The sequence below is a fragment of the Lathamus discolor genome, chromosome 7, assembly GCF_037157495.1.
Source record: "Lathamus discolor isolate bLatDis1 chromosome 7, bLatDis1.hap1, whole genome shotgun sequence".
Taxonomy (NCBI): domain Eukaryota; kingdom Metazoa; phylum Chordata; class Aves; order Psittaciformes; family Psittacidae; genus Lathamus; species Lathamus discolor.
This window is the reverse complement of record NC_088890.1, coordinates 7,536,351-7,558,717: the sequence shown is the minus strand read 5'-3', so window position 1 is coordinate 7,558,717 and position 22,367 is coordinate 7,536,351. Positions and strand designations below refer to the sequence as shown.

At 37.6% G+C, this 22,367-nt stretch overlaps 1 long non-coding RNA gene across 3 annotated transcripts in view; it reads right to left on the bottom strand.

The window, feature by feature from the left end:
• The window catches only part of LOC136018169 (uncharacterized), a 49,557-nt gene that overhangs the window by 2,534 nt on the left and 24,656 nt on the right, over window positions 1–22,367 (bottom strand). For 2 of the 3 annotated variants that reach the window (XR_010614277.1, XR_010614278.1), the window contains 2 exons: window positions 21,165–21,280; window positions 20,031–20,144 (listed from right to left, as the gene is read on the bottom strand). This is a non-coding gene — a long non-coding RNA (uncharacterized LOC136018169). Of the gene's footprint in view, window positions 1–20,030; window positions 20,145–21,164; window positions 21,281–21,559; window positions 21,634–22,367 lie in introns of those variants that run through there. The other variant, XR_010614279.1, reaches the window with a different exon arrangement.

The following is a 22,367-nucleotide window of genomic DNA, read 5'->3' as shown; positions in this document are numbered from 1 at the left end:
ATCTTTTTCAGAAGATGGAAAGTTTAGATGACAAAGCCGCCCTTCTGAATTCCCTATGCACATTTGGATCCAGTAGTCTTGTCTTAGTTATGTACAGACATGGACTGGATAATCTTATCTGTAATTAAAAATAACTTTTAAAAAGTATGTTCCTGAAGAGAACATAATATAGAAATTATCATTGGGGTATATTATTGAGAACGTTTCTTCAACTCACAGGACACAACTCGGGGGGGCGGAGGGAACACACAAGTAAAAATTAGTGCCTTGACTCTGTAAACTTGCCAGTGAATATTTCACTGAAGTTGAATGCATCAGGCTTTATTTTGATCACCATTTGGGACCATTCTGATGAATGACTGGAATCTGAAACAGTGTTTACCTGAATTCTTACAAAAGATGATTCTTAATTACAGAAAACCAAAAGGATTTCACTTTTTAATGTATGTGGAGTTTACTGGAAGGAGAAAATAGTTGCTATTGCAGCCACAACTCTATGCTTCATGCTAGAGACTGGTAGAAGTAGAATCTTTAATTATACTACAGTAAGCAGTGCACATTGTTTCTACAGTTAAGGATGTCAGCACTTCCACTGAAACCCTTTATAGCAATATATGTAACCTAACTACTAAAAGTGCTCAAAGCAGGTAAGTAGTATGTCTCAGCCACATAATCTCCTGCATTTGCTAAAGATTTTTTTAAAGTGTATTTTCTCTGGTTAAAGCCAGAACTAAGATACTTGATTTGCCACTGCCTTAAGCAGATGTAAACTGGATCCAAGGTATATAGGTACTTAGTCTACTTAGTGTCTCTGCTGCTGCTAGAACTAGCCTTGAATGTACTCTTATCTCCAACCCTACTTCTTGCAGTCTGCTCATGAGCACACTCTATAGACCAACTTAAATGGAGCTGAAGTTTTATGCACTGATCATCCGAAGTGATTTTTACCTACCAGAATCCAAAGAAACAGTTGAAACAAAAAGGCTGAGCAGCTTCTGCAAATAATCTTCTGCCAATACTCACAAATGTTATACTAGCAGAAAATCCATATGACTTATGTTTGGAAAAATATCACTATTATCTTTCTGGCCTCCACAAGAGATAAATCCTAATGATTTGCTTTTTAACATAGGAAGGGGATTTACATACCTGATTACAGAGACTTTTCTTAAGCATGTTGTCCTGTAGCAAGGACTAAAGCTATCAAGCTGCTAAATATGAAATTTTGATCATGATTTTCTATTTAAATTTAAATTGTTCTTTAACTGTATATTTAGTAATTTTTTCAATATCTTGATGTTTATTTTCACTTAAACCTATATTGTTATTCATATTTGCTCTTCAGTATCACTGCAGTTGCAAGTACTGTATTCTATTTTGGTCCACTGAACACCCCCAGTATTTTACAGTGAAAAAAAAATCAATTTTACTGGGCTCAGAAAGCTAAAATACCTTTTAATTTCAGTGCCATTTACAGCCATATTAATTGTTAAAAATCATTAGATATACAGACATTTCAGATCTGTTATCTTGCAAGAATTTCTTCCAATAAAACCAGAAACTGAACACACTCGGTTCATGGAGTCACCTACTAAATCACAAAGTTTTGGCAGAGTTTCAGTAGCTCACTCCCTTCTACTGCCACTATCCCTCGGTACTGTCAGATTTTCTGTCAACATCCTTGTCAGCACACAGTGGTCTCTCAGCCATTCACAAGCGCTTATGTCTTGTCAAAATCATTAATTTCAGCTTTTTCCGTTCATGGTTCTTACAGAACAGCCACACAAGAGCAAAAGGGTCCTTGTCCTAGGCTTGGCATACATAACTCTTCGTTCTTGTCTGTATGAACAGGTTTTACTCCTTGTTATCCTACTATCTTATCTGGAATTTCTAAAATATTTTGAGAGTCTGGGCTTTGTTTTTTGTTTGTCTTATTTCTTAAGAACTTCCATCATCATAAGAATTTCCATCAAAATGGTACTTTATTTCACAAGACATGTAACTAATTATTTAGAAGATTTAATTGATTCTTACACCTGTGGCAACTTTTCCATCTGATTAACTTTTCCAAGCTGGTCCCACTCATGCATATGTATACAATGAAATTTGACTGACATAACAGGAGTTTCACCTGTATATCTGCTATTATAATTGTCATTTACAAGGTGCCTGTGAATTTTTGTGCATTTTACACAAACTTTTTTGCAACCTAAAAAACAAGTGTCCTATTTATAGTGCTAAGTAAAAACGTGTGAAGAGGATATAACCTTTACACAAAACCTGCAAAGCAGCACAGAAGCACAACAATATATTTCAGAATGCTATCCAGAAGGATTACTTTAATATTGTTATTCCATGTCTCTCCATTATCAAGAAGATGTCTGTTGTCAGTATCATAAATATGCAGCCTAGCTCCAGAAAACTATATACAAAGCACTTCTAGAAGACCTCAGAAGGAATTTTTCCCTTGTTGCTGTAGGATATTTATACTTTCAAAGATGCCCCAGTTGGAAGCAGCACTTAAAATATATTAGCAATATTTCTTTGACATCTGTCACACACATTTCAGTACAGTCCTTTCCAACAACACATTCTCATGAATCATCTACTTAAGATCTACCTTGTGCCAAAGAGACGGTGATAATGGAAACCTGACAGTTTTTTGGATTTGTTACACTGATGAAACCAGGCGATATGCTGAGACAAGTCCAAGCATCTATATGGAAGGAGATGGAATGATACAGCTGAATTCCATCTGTGCCACAATTACTTGGCTTTCCCACAAGATAAATAAAATTATTCACATCATTTCCCATTCTGCACCAGGGTAGCAACTCAGCCACCACTGACCATCTTAAAAACAGGGGAACATCAGTTCTCATCAGGTAGCTTAATCTTGCTAATAGAACCCCAATAGGTCCAGCAATAAAGGAAACAGCAACGAAGCTGTTTAGATTCAAGTAGATACAAACACATTTACCCCCAGTTTTGAGGTAGCACCAACCCCACCTTATCTGCTAAGTGGTGAAGCACCAGTAAGATATTTTCTATTGAAAAATCATTAAAGTATTGTAAGAACTTAGCGTAAGAATCTCTGCATTAAGCCAGCCAGCCAACTCAGTACCCTGCCTCCAATAGATACCATGAGTGGATGTAAAGAAAAAACCCTGAAAAATAACTTGGAATAGTAATTCCAAAGTATTATCTCCCAACCTCTACCAGTTTGAAACTCAGACATCTTGACCCAGAGTGGTATATTTGTGTTTCCCCATCCTTCAAGAAGTTGTCTTTCACAAATTTGCACAGCCATTTTTCAAATTCACATGAAATCTACATGATTGAAGGATTCCACAGTCTAATTGTATGATGAGAACAATACACAGCTTTTTGCAAACTTGTGACATGCAGTTCTTCTGTGCCAAAATGGATGAAACTGACTGGAGTGACTTCTGCAGTGCATGCTATAATGGAACTATTACAGCATGTACTACACACGAATTATTGATCAGTAACTTGGAGATGGTCCCTGGAATGAAAACCTGCTGCACAGAATCTGACAGGGTACAGTTATATAAATGATACCACAGACACTCTGCATATTTAGTGAACTGTCCGATCTAAAACAAATTTCCTTTGCAAAGGAGATAAACTTGCTGTAAGAAGTATGTACTGCCCATAAACGCTTAAAAAACCTCAGTTTTTCAGATTTTTCCCAAGTTTTTCACAGAAAGGAACAGCACATGTAAAAGTAAGCTGGAAAAGAATTGGTAGTTTTCACATGAGAATAAGAGCATTAAAAAGAGAGAAAGAAAGGTAGTTATTTTTTTGACCCAGAATCAACAGAATTTTGTATGCATGATAACAGCTACTGGTAATTATCTGTTAGTTATCTATACATATACACTGATATTTATGCTGTCCATGCAAGCCATTTATTGAATATAGGTTTTCATACTACATGGTCACTAAGCTCCAAATATTCCAATATATTTAGAACCAAGGTTAAAATGCAGTTTAAAGTGCTAGCAACAGTTGTGAACTGAAAAAGTTCCCTAAGAAACGTTCTTCACAATGAAGGCGCAATGCCCACAATGTAGATTTTATATCTCTTTTGTTCATTTTTATGGTACAGTTATTTTATTTTACTTGTTGTCAATTTGAAACATTATGACCATTTTATTCTGCTCATAAACTGCTTTGCCTTAATTTAAATACATCTGCTTCAAGCCATCTTTGTAAGAAGCCAATAAAAGCAATTTATCAAAACAGGAACCAAAGCACTATCTGCCACTTAATTCATAAAACTTACATTTTCATTTAATGCCATATTTTTAATTGGATACATTTGTAATTTGCTTTATACCCCACAAGAAAATATATCAAAAAATGACTACACATTAATGATGAATACATTGTTCAATGAGAACAGTCTCTTTGACCTACGATGCTGATCATAGAGGTTCTTAAAGTTACTGCAGTGAGTGAAACTAGTGCACCAGCAATGAATTAGCATCAGAGTATCAGCCAAGAGATGCCCACTAACTCTGCTATGCCACACTGACCTTAATGTTATTGAATAATCATAGCTGGCTGCAAATAACATTAACTGTTCTGCCAAACATCGAAGTTAACAACAGACAGAACTTCCTAGATTCTGTATTATAAACACTGACAGCAACACTACTAAGAATAATAGTTTAAAATGCTTCACCTAGAAAAGCATAACTTATGCATTTTTGGGGAGGTACATTCATCTCATTCCAATAATCACTTCCAACCTTGAAATGTACATTTTTTTCAATTTGCATGATTTCCATCTGAAAGATTTCAGAAAAATGATCCTGGGGATAACTTTTCACTAGTCTGGAACCTAAAGTTTCCTATCACATAGCTCTGTGTTCTCTGAGGAACTAATGAGTTCATCATAGGTGAAAAAAAATTATGCAAAAGAAATCTTACATTTTTTATCTGAACCTACAGAAAATAACATCTAAATGTCTTGGGATCACTGCCTAACATTTTCTACCTCCCTAAATTGTTTAATGTGCCACATATCCTTTGGAATGAAATCAAAGCAGGCTCTTACCACTTTATCTTGGAGGGATAAGTCATAAAATCATTCCTCTCTGTTTATCCATAAAGGAAGCCCATGATACCTTCATACAAGTCTTTATCTTCCTGTCTCAGGTGAGGATTCCACAGGGTCCCTTAATTAGACAAGTATCTTCTCACTTTCCACCCGCCCTCTACATTACTCGTAACAGGCACTTGCCATAAAAAAAAAATCGGGGTCCAGTTAGTTTTAACAGAAAAAGCAAGTCCTCCTAGGAGCTGTGAGATCTTTCTAACTACTTTCAGTTGACTGCTGCATAGGAAAGCCTTTGTTTCCTTAAAAGACATCATACTACTTCAGAAAGATTAGTTGTCTGATTCAACAAAGTTGCTATGCACTTGAATCAGATTTAAAACATAAGGTGAGATTTTGACAATCACCAGTGTTGAATGCCCAGCCTGTTATATGATGAATACTATACTGAAAGGTGCCAAACATCTGCAGTTCTCACCGAGTTGTGCGGGAGCGATAGCTACGCAGAATTTCTAATAAACAAGTGCATATTTTCCTAGTACCTGGAAAAAGGAATCTCCAAAGAAAACTCACTATGTTTTGTCATTTTATATATGTAAAAATATGTTGGTATTTGGGGAACATATAATGGATAGAAGAGCAGATAAATCTCCTCTGCCCAAATACATATTTTTTTTGGAGGATTTTGGCTGAAGAGGTCCAGTTTTCTCACAAGGAAGTGGACTAGCTCATTAAAAGGAAATTTTCTTAAGCATAACGTATTCTTGATCACAATATTGAGAAAGTTTGGAAATGTCCAAGAAGCAGGAAATTCTCCTCCCTCCCACCCTGTCTCCAAAACTATAAAGCACTAAAAAGGTAAGCAATTTCTAGAACTATATAGCTACTGGATCAAACAAACAGCTGATGGATTGCACACTTTAAACTCACTAATTAATGAAGTGAAGGTCATCATAAATTTAAGACTGAAGCTAAGCTGTACATTTGAAACTAACTATTGCCCAGACTATAGAGTAGAATTGTGTAGTATGGAATCTGTGGAACCCATCTGGCTAATGAACAAGAAAAACTCTTCTTTGGTATTTATCAAGTCAGATCATTCTACAGAACTGTGAAAGCTCTCCCAATTTATTTCAAGATACACAGTACTGCAGACATATGCTTTCAAAGGCTGCCTAGACACATACCTCAACAACTTTAGAACAGAAGGGCTATTAGAAGTAATTCAATTTATGTTATGCACCAGGGTTGGGAAGTGAAAAAGTGAACCTCTCTGCAGAACTACAACCGTTTCTCCAGAACGTATCTTAAGGAACGATGCAGGTATGAGGAGAGTTAATTAACCCAGCATGTCTACTGCTCTACACCAAGGAGGTAGAATCCACTATATTCTTCACAAACTCTACAGGAACAGTTTTGTATGCATTTAATTATTTTTGCAGGTCAAACTGCGAAACACAGGGAATTTCTTTGAAAGCTATGAGAACTTTGGAGAAAAAAAAAAATAATTATTGAAATAGAGATTTTTATATACACTAGTACAGAAAAATGTAATGCTTCCTGTTCCAGAAAGAGATCCAATAGCTTTATGCAATTCATAGAAGGTTGCACATTTTTAAAAGAAGTATCAAAAGTAAAATTTAATGTTTTCACAATCTGTTTTCACTTCATTGAGAACCCCTCTCATTGTCTTTAATGTGATACAAATGTCGCTTATTGAAGTCTAAACTTTCTTTAGTAAAGCTACCTTAACTATGATAACTGTTGCCATGTATACAAGCATCTTTGTGCTTTTCTACACATGGAACAGTACTCTGTAAGCCAGGGAGAACTTTACAGTGCAGTCACCAGCCCATCCTAACTCCCTTTTCAGGCACTATTTCACCATTCACTATGCACAAAACAGCCTATTCTGATTACTGTAACAGTATTTCCAAGGATTTAATGGAAAGTCAGCAAACTATAACTTCACAACTATTTTTCTTTCTATTCTCTCCCCATGCAAATCCTTCCAGGCACATCTGACCAATTCCCCTATTACTCAGTTTGTACACTTTGTTGTTCCACAGGCTGAGCAGATTGCACATGTTGGCCAACTTACATTTTTTTCCTTTTTCCTCCCACAAAGACTTTATGCACAATTTCCCTAGCCTGGAAAATATCTGTGCTCTGATACGCTAGAAGTTTTGTGTGTCCTTTCCCACATATTCCTGTTGACTTTTACTACCCTCTTTTCCTCTCCCCTTCACATTGCAAGGGCACCCTATAATATGCATGATAAACTTCTGCCTGTCTACCAGACACTATTCTTAATTTCTCTATTTCTTACCAATGGGACTGATACCTTTTTTGTTTGTTTGACTGTTTGAGCCTGCACTCTTGCATCATTTTGTCAACTACCACCTCCTATTCTCAGAGTTGCAAAGGCATTCTAATCTTACCTGAAATGAGTTCACAGATGAATATCCACAGGTGTACTTAACAGACTTTGTCACATGTCATGTAAGGTGGACCCATTATCCTCAAGATTTTAGTATCTGTCTTTACTTGGGAGAGTTTTAAAAGTAAAGTACCATGAACATTTGAAGATCATGTCTGAAATCCACTAGCAGATATATGTGCTTACTCAAGGCTTTTCTAGCACCTTCTTTACATATGGAAGCAAGGACAGGCAGCCTGGGAAGAATACAGAAATGTCATCCTGGAAGCCAGGGACCAGGTTAGGAAAGCTAAGGCCCAGTTAGAATTAAAATTGTCTAGGGATGTTAAGGATAACAGGAAGGGATTCTATAGGTACATAGCGAATAAAAGACAAACTAGGGACAACATAGACCCCCTCAGAAGCTATCAGGAGAGCTGGCTACCCTGGATTTGGAAAACGCTGAGGTTCTTAATGACTTCTTTGCCTCAGTCTTCACTGGCAAAGGCTCTGACCGCAGCACCCAAGTCTTGGAAGGCAGACGCAGGGACTGTGAGAATGAAGATCTTGGGCCCACTGCAGGAGAGGATCTGGTTCGAGACCATCTTAAGAACCTGAACGTACACAAGTCCATGGGACCTGATGAAATCCATCTGCAGGTCCTGAAGGAGCTGGCAAATGAAGTTGCTAAGCCACTGGCCATCCTATTTGAAAAATCATGACAGTCAGGTGAAGTTCCCTATGACCGGAAAAAGGGAAATATAACCCCATTTTCAAGAAGGGGAAAATGGAAGACCTGGGGAATTACAGACCAGTCAGTCTCACCTCTGTGCCTGGCAAAATCTTGGAGCAGATTCTCCTGGAAGGCATGCTAAGGCACATGAAAAACAACAAGGTGCTTGGTGACTGCCAGCATGGCTTCACTAAGAGGAAATCGTGCCTGACCAATTTGCGGGCCTTCTATGATGGGGCTACAGAACTGATGGACAGGGATAGAGCAGTTGATGCCATCTACCTGGACTTGTGCAAAGCATTCGACACTGTCCCACACGACATCCTTGTCTCTAAATTGGGGACACATCAATCTGATAGGTGGACCACTCGGTGGATAAAGAACTGGCTGGATGGCCGCACGCAGAGTTGTGATCAATGGCTCAATGTCCGGCTGGAGACCAGTAATGAGTGGTGTCCCTTGGGGATTGGTGTTGGGACCAGTCTTGTTCAACATCTTTGTTGGTGACATGGACAGTGGGATTGAGTGCACCCTCAGCAAGTTTGCCGATGACACCAAGCTGTGTGGTTCGGTTGATATGCTGGAGGAAGGAATGCCATCCAGAGGGACCTCGACACGCTTGTAAGGTGGGCTGATGCCAACCTTATGAAGTTCAACCATGCCAAGTGCAAGGTCCTACACCTGGGTCGGCGCAATCCCAGGCACAGCTACAGATTGGGCAGAGAAGAGATTCAGAGCAGCCCTGAGGAGAAGGACTTGGGGGTGTTGGTCGATGAGAAAACGAACATGAGCTGGCTTCAGTGTGCGCTCGCAGCCCAGAAAGGCAACCGTATCCTCGGCTGCATCAAGAGCAGCGTGAGCAGCAGGTCGAAGGAGGTGATCCTGCCCCTCTACTCTGCTCTTGTGAGACCTCACTTGCAGTATTGTGTGCAGTTCTGATGTCCTCAACATAAAAAGGACATGGAACTGTTGGAACAAGTCCAGAGGAGGGCCATGTGGATGATCAGGGGACTGGAGTACCTCCTGTATGAAGACAGGCTGAGAAAGTTGTGACTGTTCAGCCTGGAGAAGAGAAGGCTGCGTGGAGACCTCATAGCAGCCTTCCAAGATCTGAAGGTGGCCTACAAGGATGCTGGAGAGGGACTGTTCACTAGAGACTGTAGTGATAGGACAAGGTGTAAGGTGCTGTAAGGGTGGTGAGGCACTGGAATGGGTTGCCCAGAGAAGTTGTGAAACCTCCATCCCTGGCAGCATTCAAGGCCAGGCTGGACAGAGCCTTGGGTGGTATGATTTAGTGTGAGGTGTCCCTGACCATGGCAGGGGGTTGTAACTAGATGACCTTAACGTCCTTTCCTACCCTAACTATTCTATGATTCTGTTCTATGATTCTGTATTCAGCCACATGAATATATTACCTCTTCATCTTAAATTCAAGTCCAAAGACCTGTTCCCCTAAGATTAAATATGCACAAATTCTAAATAATTAAACATTTTTCTCGTTCTTTTTCCAAAGTGTAAAAAAAAAATAAAAAAGAGCAGTGCCAAACTGACATCTGTAACAATGAAAAGCAATGCATTTTTTTCTCCCTTTCTTACAGTCACTTAGCACCCCTTATAGGTACCTCCAGCCAGTTCCAGCAGTTCTAAAAAATCCAGCATGCCTTGACATATCTTTGAATAAAAAGAACTGCTTGAGTATTATCTTATAATTTCTTCTGAGCTATGTTGCATCACATCCTTTATAGGACCTACAAATAGTCCTACCTTTTTTTATTCTAGCCAATTTTGAAGGTATCCTAACAGAGACCCATCAAGATAAAAACCACACACACAACTGGCTAAATACCAGTAAGTTTGCAAATTATGGATCTAGAGACACTTACTATCATTTCAGTGGGATTTTCAAGTGGCTAAGGAATATAGGGCTGAATTTTTTTTTTATTCTACTGGACCAATATAATGCATGAACAGTGTGAATAATATCTTGGGAACTAGAGAAGCATTAATATATTCTTGATCCAAGTGAATGCTAAGCATTAGTATCTTCCCTAAATAAGGTAAATGCAGTAGGGAGAACATGATGACAGTATTAAAGTTAATGACCCAGTGCAACAGTATTTAAAACAGATTTGGCGCTATCTTAATCACATTAATTGCTACATTGGACAAACTGAAGAACAATGAATACATTGTCCCTGAAAGTCCTGAAGTAGCATCTTGTCCATTATCTTAAGAATGCAGTGACATTCATGATCTTCGGGTAACTGGAATTTTGAGTGTACTTTGTTTGTCCTGCCACATCAGCTAACTATGAATTATTAAGCTAAGCAGTTCTCAAATTATTTTCTTCATACTCTGTGAAGTACCTTTAACAAGGCAATCTGTCTCTTTCCTTAATCAAAGCAATACTGGTCTGAGTGTTACTGAATCTGGGATACAATGGTAATAACAGAAAAGGGAGAGAAATATCACCTAGTGCTGCTGCCCTAAGACGATTGGCACTGAGCTTAAAACATATGTACTCTTCCCTTTTAAAAAAAACTCGTCATGAAGGAACCAGCTTTGTCAGAAAGCACCAGCAGCCATTATCCCAGATGTAACCACACATCCCTCAGATCTGGCACAGGCAAGACAGTCTTGGAAGTTTACAGTCTTTTTTAATGTGAAATTTCCTGATAATTTGGAGTAGTTCCACTGTAGTCCTAGAGTAGCTTATTACCAAGTACCACTGCAGTCTTATGCTACCCACAGCCATCTGCAGGCCTGTGGTAGTCTGGTTTGTGGTGGGGGGGTTTGGTGGGTTTTTTGGGGGTTTGGTTTGGGGTTTTTTTGGTGTCAGGGTGATTGTCTTAGAGTCTCAGCCTAAGTACATCAATAAATTCATTTACTTTCAGACATTCCTCCCACAGGACTACCCAGCTCTCCTGGGAGTTCAAGCAATGCATGGAGTTCTTATAATTCCTCCAGAAGCCCAGAGACAGAGAATGAGTAGACTAAAGGGGAAAAAAAATCCTCCCCCCCCCAAAAAAAAATGATAAATAGCACTGCCTTGCTAACTTCTGTGCAATCACAGAAAAAGAAAGACATGGTAGCACCAGATTAAGTCAGAATGATACAAAACAAAACATCATGGCTGATCATACCTAAATCTGATTTGGTTAACAACAGTAAAATAAAGATGTGTAAAGCAGGATATGTGCTAGGAGAGCATGAATCAGACTTCAAATAACCTGGCTGCATAACAACAGCCATCAGATATTTAAAATAAAATCCTTGATAAAAGGAAAAAGGAAAATAATTGGAATAGTATTTTCCATGATAGAAACATGGTCAGATTAAAATGTCCTATTTTCATTTAGGAAGGTCTAAGGATACATACTCAGTACTGAAATAAATAATCAGATAACTGTAGACTAAAGAGGGCACTCTTTACAGGCATTCGTGTGCCTTTTTAATTAGATAAAAGTTTGCATGTAAAACAAAAATAAAACCAAAACCCTTTTGCTTTTTTTTCCTTAGCACATTTTCTCCATTAGCTGGAATTAAAAGATACTAAAAAAATCCCCAAAAGTAGGAAAATCTGTATTTGCTCAGATCTCAGAAGGGACAATTTTAAAGAAAAATTTCTTATGGAAAAAAAAAAAAAAAAAATCAATATAGTTACCTTCCATGCCAAATTTCTAGTCTGTAGTTCATTTTTCCTCTTTCTTCATCAAATCAGCCAAGTTTGTGTATAGGATATACACAATATACACAGAGTGACAAAGATAGGAAGTCTTTTAATTACATCCATGGAATCTAAATGGGCAACAAGTCTTCCAGATTTTTTTCTGCTTACACTATCATATTATGTTTTCTTTTTGCAAGCATTATCTCTTAAGGGAAAGAATCTCCGGTCAGCAACTGCAGTATTTTCTGCAAAGTCGTTCCACCACCTTGCAAAGACATTTCAAACCATAAAAGTGATTTACAACAACAGTTTACAACAAAATGCTGCACTAGTTATATCAGAGAAGAGCACAGTATATCAATATGTAAAGAGTAAAAAAGATCCTGCAAAAATATTAGTAACAGTCTATATGAGTTCTGCAGAGTCACAGCAGGCCTAAGAGCTCAAAGACCCTTATGATTTCAAATAGCAATACAGTCTCATGAAGCGGTGATCAAGCTTAAGAACTCTATAAAGACCCTGTGAAGATCCTAGCTGAAGAGTAATGAATTAGAAAATGAAACTGACTTCACAATACAGGTTGTGAAAACCATCTCTATATAACAGATAACCTCTTCGCCCAAGAGAGATCACAGAATCATAGAATCATAGAACAGTTACGGTTGGAAAGGATCTTAAGATCATCTAGTTCCAACCCCCCTGCCATGGGCAGGGCAGGGACATCTCACACTAAACCATACCACGCAAAGCTTCGTTCCATCTGGCCTTGAACACTGCCAGGGATGGAGCATCCACAACCTCCCTGGGCAAACCATTCCAGTGCCTCACCACTTGCCTTGTACTTGCCAGTAGAAGCCACAACATAGTCTTACAGAAACACAGTTACTGTTGGAAGCTCAGAAAGCCACAAAGACGTGTACTTAAAAGTGAGGTTCTGTAGAGTACAGAGGAATAACTCTGAAGATGACCTCAGTTTTCAACTGCACCCACACGAGCAAGGACACATAAACAAACACTTTTCTACTCCTTTTTCTATATTTATTTATTTTTATGTGTCTCTTCAAGTTTCTGCTTATCCCAACTATTTTATTCTTACTAGTGGCTATAAAATACTGAAGAAATTAACTGCTGAGGTAAGGATAAGTGCATCATTTGCAGGGTACCTGTTGCTACAGATTACATATTGCAAAGGAGCTCATTTTATGTCAAAGTATTGAGATGACTATGGATCCCTGCAAAATCATTAATACAAATTCTCTAGGACAAAAAGCACACTATAGAATTAAAGGTCTTTTGTTCTCACAGTTAACATCTACTGAGTCTATTTTGAAGCAGGCACGCTTTCAGTGCACCAGCTGCACAGAGGGGAAGTTTGTGTGATGAAATGGAGAGGACTGCAATCCCTGTTCTGTCCCTTTTAATTCTGTCTTTTCAACTGACATGATGAACCCAGGTGGAAAGCTATGCTTTGCATGTCTGGCCATGTGGCAGAGAGGAAAATGTAATTGATTATTCTTATTAAGGCAACTTGTTTTGCCAGAAGTATCAGGTTTACTCAGTTTCATCCATTAAATGAAATATGCAGTGTAGTTAAATATCCTATCTTTATTCCATACATAGCTTGAGCTGATTGTAAGTATTTCAACAACAGCAATAATAAAAAATGTAACATTAACTTAATTGGAAAATTAATGGAAAGAGAGGGAAGGATGCTGTAATCAAAACATCAGATCTTTAAATTCTGATCATTGCTTTCACCACTTCTGTTTGCAAAAATGTGAAGAGTTGCTTCAAGACCATCGAAAAGGAAGAATGGCTAGAAAAAGACAGATGTAGTCAACATGAAGAGATTCAAATAATGGCCTCAAATGGGAAAAAAAACAAAACAACCAAGCTATCTTACAGCTTCTCTTTTATATCAGTCTAAGAATAAATTATTCTTCTGTCCTTAATCACTCCTTGCAGAAACATTACTTTCTGGGTACCCAAATACTGGATATGTTCAGACTCCAGATATGTCATCACTGTAGTGTTTGTAAATGTATCAGCATCTGCTGAATTTAAGATTCAAGACAGATACAAAACCATACAAGCAAATTACCCAGTGAAAGAGACCCTCAGATTTTATATTGTTTGTAAACAAACACTCAGACAAGATCTCTACATTTGCCTCCCCAAAAGACATGGATTTTTCATTAGTGTATCAGTAGTCTCCCATTGTCTGTGCAAATTTGAAACTTACTAGCAAACTATACAATTTCCATTCACAAACATTTATTGCATAAGCTATTATTAGATTTTTATTTTTAGAAAATGTATCAGTGCAGTCAGGTGTCATCTGAAAAACAGCTTTAGAAAATCAGCCTTAGGCAAAAAATGCCAAATCAACGTGTGATGCTGTCAAACAATGAAACCTATCCGAAATCTGAAGGCAACAGTGTCACATTTCTATGCATGGAAAGCTACTAACCCAAAGTAACAGAAGGAAATTTAAGAAGTGATTAGTGATGTTCCTGTCTCTTCAGAACAGCTGTAATTGACAAAAGAAAGCAACCTGACAAAATACAGTTCACTGGTTCCAAAACTGAGATTCTGCCTCTCAGCATTAAGCAAGTCTGGTAAGACCAGTCACACTGCAGCAGAAGAGCAAGTGATGGCCAAAACTACTCCATTGATTTTTTTTCCTTAAACTTGCTCTCACGAGCATGATTTGAAGAGCTTTAGAAGAAGAATCTGTAAACAAGCCTAATAAAGCTTTGTAATCTATTGTGAGTTCAATTATTTGGAAGCTTCCCTCATACTATTTTAGTTTTATTTTTCCGATTAGAAATTCAGTGATTCATGTACCTGGCTAACAGTCTGTTAGAAAATCTTGTAGAATCTTGTAGTATAAAGGACGGAGAAGACTCTGTGAATGAGTGCCTTCTTTCAAATTAGGGAAATAGCAGAAGAAAGAGCCAAAATGTTCAGGGTGGAAGTATAAGCCTAGAGGAATCAATTCTGTTTACCTTTTCTCTCTCACTTAATTACTTACCTCTTCTCTCTCTCACTTAATGACTTCAACTAATGACAAGTTTAAAGGGTGCAGAAAGAATCTTCAAGTTAAGGAAATACCCGAGAAAATACAGAACTTCATCACCAGCTGTCTCCTGCTTACCTTGCTGTCACACACCTGGAGACTTTCTGCACAGCGAACATACAAGGGAACGTGTGGGGTGTGTTGGGTCCACAGCAAAGGCTAGCCAACAGGGTCATGTTGTAGGTGAGGAACATTCAGAAGCACCTTCTCCATGAGTCACACCCATCTAAAGCATTATACAAATGATATTCAAGATAGTTTAGAGAACTTTAATAAACAATGTAGCCTTGCGTCTTTGGCAGCATTTCAAGTTCAGTTGAGGTATATGCTCGAGAAAAAAGCTAGCCAGAGGATTTTTTTAATTTAAAATCCCTGCATTTTCAAACTGGTGCTCGACTTTACTCTCACAATCAACTTGAACTGATGCTTACTGGCTCTCAGCAAGACACGCACTGGGACCATGCAGTATGCTATTATGTCACCTTAGAAATAAACACTGCCAAGACAGTGTGGAAACTTCCATTAATGATGAAACAAAAAAAAAAAAAAAAAAAAAGAAGCTGTAACACAAATGGAGTGACAGATAATGGCAAGTACTCTAAAAACCTAATGACTCTTCTAATATCTGTAAGAAAGGCTGCAGATCTGCAGCAGCAAGGTAAGCAGGAGGCAACAATGTTGACTGGAAAGTCTCTGAAAGGAGTTCCAGGCATTGAATGCTTTGCTATAGCTCGCTTGAGTAACTGAGGTCAAACACATGAAAGTATGTGTCCTGGTGTCAGCAGTAGCAGTCATTTTTTCTCCTCCTTAGTAGCTGGCGCAGCACTGTGTTTTTGACTTTCGGCCTGGGAACACTGCTGATAACACCGATGTTTTTAGTTACTGCTCAAAGGTTTAGACTGACCAAGGACTTTCTGAGCCTCATGCGCTGCCAGGGAGGAGGGGAAGCCAGGAGGAAGCAGAGACAGAACACCTGACCCAAACTGACCAAAGAAGTATTCCATACCATAGCACATCACGCCCGGGATGTAACTGAGAGTTACACGGAAGGGCTAGGGCACTGCGGGGTTGGACTAGATAGCGGTTGGTGCTCAGTCAGGCATGATGGGGCGAGTTATTGGTTGGCGGGTGGTGAGGTGTTGTATTCTCTTCCCTTGTTATTTCTCTTACCATTATTATTATTGGTGGTAGCAGTAGTGATTTGTGTTATACCTTAGTTACTAAACTGTTCTTATCTCAACCCATGAGAGTTTTGCATTCTTTTGATTCTCTTCCCCATCCTTCCGGGAGCAGGGGGAGGGCAAAAATGGGGGGCGGGGGGTGGGGTGGTGCAGTGAGAAAGTGACTGCATGATTTATGGCTGTGTTTAAACCACGACAGTATGAGAGATACCATATGAAATAAACATGGGAATAAGCTACTTCAGTCAAACATTTCAGCTTAATCTCTATTGCCTGGAAACTCAGGCATGATCACTCTATATTCCTGATGTTTTTAAAGCATAAGTTAAAATTCTTTTCTTAGTCAAAAGTATCCAATTCCTTTCCACTTTCACTGACTTTTTTTTTTTATTTTTTTGCCCTAGGGCAACAAGAATGAAGGAATCCAATGCCCAAGGAAAATACGTCATTCTTTAAACACACCTCTCCTTCTTCAAAAAAGAAATTTGACTTTGACAGTAGCCTACAATGTGCAAATCCTACTATGAAAGCATAAAATCTAAACTGCTTGGTTTCCAAAGCCTTTTTAAAGGAAAACAGTCTTAACAATTAAGGGTTTTGGTGGGGTTTTTGCTTGAAGCACAACCTACTTCTGCATGGAAGTGTCTTTCTATCAAGATAGAGAATAAAGAGCTTCCTGATACTTGTTATCACCCATTAATTTTCACTGACATCAAATGTTTTTATTATCAAGGAAAATGCAAAACTTTTCATGCTTAAACCATTTACATTTTTTATATGTTTAAACTCTCTTATTATTTATCTTCTCAGATACCTAGGTACTACTGCATATCTGGTTTTATGTCTGACTTTGCTTCTAAAATAAATCAACCTTTATTACTATTTTCTGTACTGCTATAATATCTTTTTTTTATGATGCAGTAATTAGAACTCAACATACTACTCTATGGAAGAATTTAACAAGAAATTTTATTATCTCATTACTTTTTCTGTACCATTGAAGTTCAGCTTCATGCTGACTGGATTGCTGGAGAACCTTAATTTTTACCATAGTTATAGGTGAATGAAATTAGCACTTATGAATTCTCGACAGGCTAGGTTTTTCTTCCTTGAGCATGAAATACATGAAAATGCAATTGAAATTAACTGTCAACATAAAGAAGTTACTCAGAATTCTTCTGATGTCCTGAAGTTGCTCCTTCCAACTTTAAAAACTTATTTAAGCCAGGCAGAAAATTGGGAATTTTTAAAGTCACAACAATAGGAATGTCAGGAACTGAAAGTTTTGTCACCAAGTCTTATGGAGACAAAAATATTAAATAAATTTATATGCAATTATTTCTTACTGGGGGCTAGCTCTGCTTCTGATAGCACTGAGCCAGTGTATGTTATGTTCTAAGTTCATGAGATGTATATGTAGTGGAGTATCTTAAATAAAAAAAAAAAATTGAAAATGCAATAAATAGGATAAAGAATTTCAGCAGAAATACTGCTTTTGTTTCCTCAAGAAAATAACACAGGTATAAGAATAAGAAAGACAGAACTATTTCAGGCTTTGCCATTAACTTCCTGTGTACGTTTGAGGATGTGATTTTTGACATCAGCTGACCCATCTGATGGTCATTATTTTTCCTACCCACTATACTTGAAAAGGTCATTGTTACTTGTCTTAACATTTTTTCACTTATACCAAAAAATTGCCAACAGTACCACTAACAAAATAGGAAGTCTGCTGTTCCACAGCAGAGTTCTCAGCTTCGTCCCAGACTGGAAGGGAGCCGACAAAAACAACCAACCAGCTACAAATCCCCCCAGTCTTTCCCATTATTTAATAAACAAATGTAAATATACAGCATTTCTTTAAAGTTCACCCAAAAGTCTACCAATCTGAGACTTCTAACAAATTCCCAAATCATTATACATCTACATATTCAACAGTGGTCCTTAATCCAAATCTGACATTTCTGTGTTACATACGTTCTAGTGACAAGGATTTTTGTATCATAGAGAAGCCAAACATGTTATGACTAACTTGGTAGTTAGCAGAGTAACTAAACAAAGCAGGTAACGTTATTTCACACTTTATGCTGCCACCTGATGGATATCCAAAGTATCACCACTATTCAATAACCGTGCAAGAAACGAGTATTTCTCCACCAATTATTGAACACACTTTCTCTGCCTAAAGACGTAGCACACTATTCACCCTGCATAAAGGAGTGTCAAAGTTTCTTTCTAGACTCTCATACAACTTCATATTGAGAACCGTTTCCTTCTACTGAGGGCTGAAGTCTTTGTTATTAAGAAGAATTTGGAACAGTTATGGCTTTCTCTGTGTAGGGATATGATGCTATCTAAAGAAATATAAAATCCTAAAACAGTTCTTTGGCATTTCTCCAGCATATATTTGCTTTCAAGCTGTTAACTGTAGTGATTTTGCACTAAAGCCCCATCATTCAGATATCAACAAACAGTATTAAAAAAAAACCAATTTGCAGACAAATCCTATTACTAGAACACCCAATCTCTGTCCCAGCGGGGGAGGCAGGAGGGGAATAGTTGACAGAATTATGTGCTTATTTTCTTGACCTGATTTTATGCTGAGATCAGAGCTGCTGGTTTTGCAAAATGTATCTCTCCGTTGAAATCTGCAACATATACCTTTAACTCAAACCCCCCAGTACATAAGGATATCCTTGCCTGGGGGCACCAACGAATAAAAAATCCCGATAGGTCTTCAACCAGTCATTCAGAAGGGAAGCTATTTTTCAACAGATAAGTTCTAATGAAAATTCTGACATTAAATCAACATATTTAGTTCTAAAAGCTGAGTTTCAGCGCTTCCACAAACAGCAAATTATTTTAACCTCTCTTATAAAAGCTATTAAAAAAAAATCCAAAACAAAAAAACCAAATAAACTTGGTGAAATAGCTCCCAAGTTTTCTGCTAATGTTACAATGAATGTTCTACATTTGTAAACTGGGGTTTAGAAGACCTTTTCACTGTCATACATACATTATTAACTCTGGTGTGTGTAAGACAAATGCTACATGACAATAAGGTCTTCTATGAATAATTTAAGAAAAAAAAACCCTTTTCAGTGTTTCCATTTAAATTATATAAAGCTGCAACATGATAACCACTATGAAAAAAAAACCACAAACATAATAGTCCAGCAAAAAAAGATGTCTTTTCTATTTCTGCTATTCAAATGTGTGAATCCTCTTTAGGGCAGAGTCAAGTTTCCCCCGGTTTAGTGTTCAATTTCAAATTACTTTCTCTTTACATTCATATTAAAAATGTAGCATAAATTTTAGAGAGTACAAGCCCTGTGCATGCTGCATCACCACTTCTCTACGCACCCAATTTTTTAATTCTCTTGCATCACAACTAAAAGTTTGTCCCTTAGCATATAAAATGCTACAAAAATAGCCGACCTGTGGTTTTGCTACTTTTAATGAAAAAATGGAAAAAATTACCAAAGCACAGTAACATGTTGCTCAGACATCAGTACTTAGGTATTGATACACGAATACACAATTCACAAGGAATCAAACTATTAATATGTACATCTAGAATAGAGCTTAAGATGGCAAACCACCTAACAACAAAAGGTATTCCACTGAGAGTTCAGATTGCATTAAAATGGAAAAACCCATTTAGTATTGGTATTTTTCAATTGCTTAACTTAATACACGGCCTACACTACTCTTCATAGCATCCTACAGTATTTACTTTGCCTGCCACCAAATGCTCAAATCTCACCAGTTTCCAAATAGCACTGATCTTAACTTTTTGCTCTTATGCACCAATGACTGCCTGGCTCTTTTCCTCATGCCCACCTTCAGATGGGCAGCTCACCTGTTTTTGTATTTCTGTTGCTGGCTTTCAAAATGCTGTCTTCTGCTCATTCTCCTCAAGTACAGATGCACTGCAGCTGCAGTCCTCTGAACTTCCCAGCATCAGGCAGGCAGACTGAAAGCAAAGATGCAGGTCACTGAAGGACCCTAAGTAGCAACAGCTAGACACGCCCGCCCCATCCTTGGTGAAGGAGCAGGTGCTCAGAGTGGGATGCCACCAGCAATGAGCTCCCACCAGAACTCATATCCACACCTCCTGTCCTGACTGTAGGATGTGGTACCACAAACTACAAATGCCCATGAATAACCACTTTCCTATTCCACTCTCTACTCCATCCCTGACCCGAGGACAGGTGGATTGATAACAAGCTTTTTAACCACACCTTTTCAATCTCACATTTTTGTGTCTAAAACTTGGTAATCAAATTAAATAAATAATACATATGCAAGTACTTTAAAAATACTAACATTTTCATGTATCATTTTATGCATTGGTTGGTTATTTTGCCACTGCTAAGTACCTGAACATGATTTCTTGGACAATTAAAACTGTGTTAGGAATATATACACACAAGTACTTTCCATATAAAAGGTATTTTTATATTTTCTTTCATTTCATTGACAAAAAATACACTTTACAGAGAAAGTTTTAATTTTAATTATATAATTTTAGGGCACTGAGAAAATACTTATTATTACTTTATTATTAAATAAACCAAGACTATCTCACATACTATTTTACTTAAAAAAAATTAACTGAAAAAAAAAAATAACCCATTAATCATTATCTTTGTTGTTTGGGTTTGGTTATGCTTTTTTGTCATTTGGAAAACAAATAATACATTGTTCTTTCCGCATGATTAACACATTCCCTCTGAAAGATAATACATTGAAAATGGAATGAATTTTTCAAACTCGTATTACATTAATTCATGCAGGACAACACCGGCTGCATACAGAGCATGACTTCAGGTGGAATAGCTACCTGCTCATATTGAGGTTCACTATTATGTTTCTGTCTAAAGTACAGGGAAAAGTTTAGACTCTGACGATTGTTTTTATACTAGCAGGAGTCAGTTTGTGTGTGTTCTGAATACATCACAAAATTTACAGTACCACCTTTATCTCTACTTACCGCCATTATCTTCCCTTGCCATCCTCCCTTGCTCTGTTTTTCTCCTTGGTACATGCTCTATCTACTTGTGCAATAGTTCTTTAAATGTAAGTTAATTTGCTGTTTTGTCTCAAAGCCTAGTGAAAAGAAAACAAAGCATATTGATGAAAAGAATTTAAATAAAAGATTCTATTGTTTTTACATGTTAGCATACTAAAGGTATGCATTTGTATACTTTCCCTGGGTACTGTTATTTTTCTATAATTTGACAATACCTTTTTAAAGTAATATTTTCACTTTCTGTATAAGCTTAGCATTTATGTAACAGTATCACCTAACACACAATATCAGATCTACTATGCATTCCATAAATTAAAAGTACACAAATATATCTTCCAGTTTATTGTTCCATTTACCTGGTTTCATTGAGAACTTATGATGGTCAGAGGACTTACTGACTAAATCTGGCTTTCTTCTCCACCTATGTAGGCTGTGTTTTGCAGTTCATAAACTGAAACTGATATGATTACACTTGACTGTTACTTGAAAGAAAAAAATTAAAAAATCATCATAGACAAAACTAAGTAAGAAAAAAGATAGGTGTTGTCCCTGAATAATTTTAGCATGCTGCCTGTGTTTATGCCCATTATGCACTGTGTAGCAACCACTATTTCCTAAAGACTTCCATATTTCCCCATTTATTAAGTGGTATATTACCTAGCTCCTATATTGATGATAAATATTTATTTTCTGTGAGTTGTTACATGTGGAGAGTGACAACACGGACGCTGGCAGGGTATAAGCCAAAGACCTTTATTGCTTCGCTAACAGGCTTTATAACATCGTTACTGTCTTGTGTTCACCTGCTTCTACTGCTATACTGATTGGTTCAGTGCTGCTGTCCATGCGTTCCGCCAGTCGTTAGCCGAGTTCCTCCTTTCCACTGCAAGTTCCTTCTTCTGGTGCCCTCCTCCACTTCAAGGACACAAGGCCAGTTCATCAAGATTAAAATCGCTCTGACCCTCGTACTGTCCCACAATTCCCCCTTTTTGTTTTTCCACCACCAATACTTGTTGCAGCATACTTTGCATCATTTTTTACAAACAAGATAACAAACATGGAACAATTAACACAACAGATAAACAAACCCCAACAAAGAACAAGCCCCCTTTTACTAATGATAACAGCCATCCTGTTAGACCCCAATTCTGAAACATTGTTCCT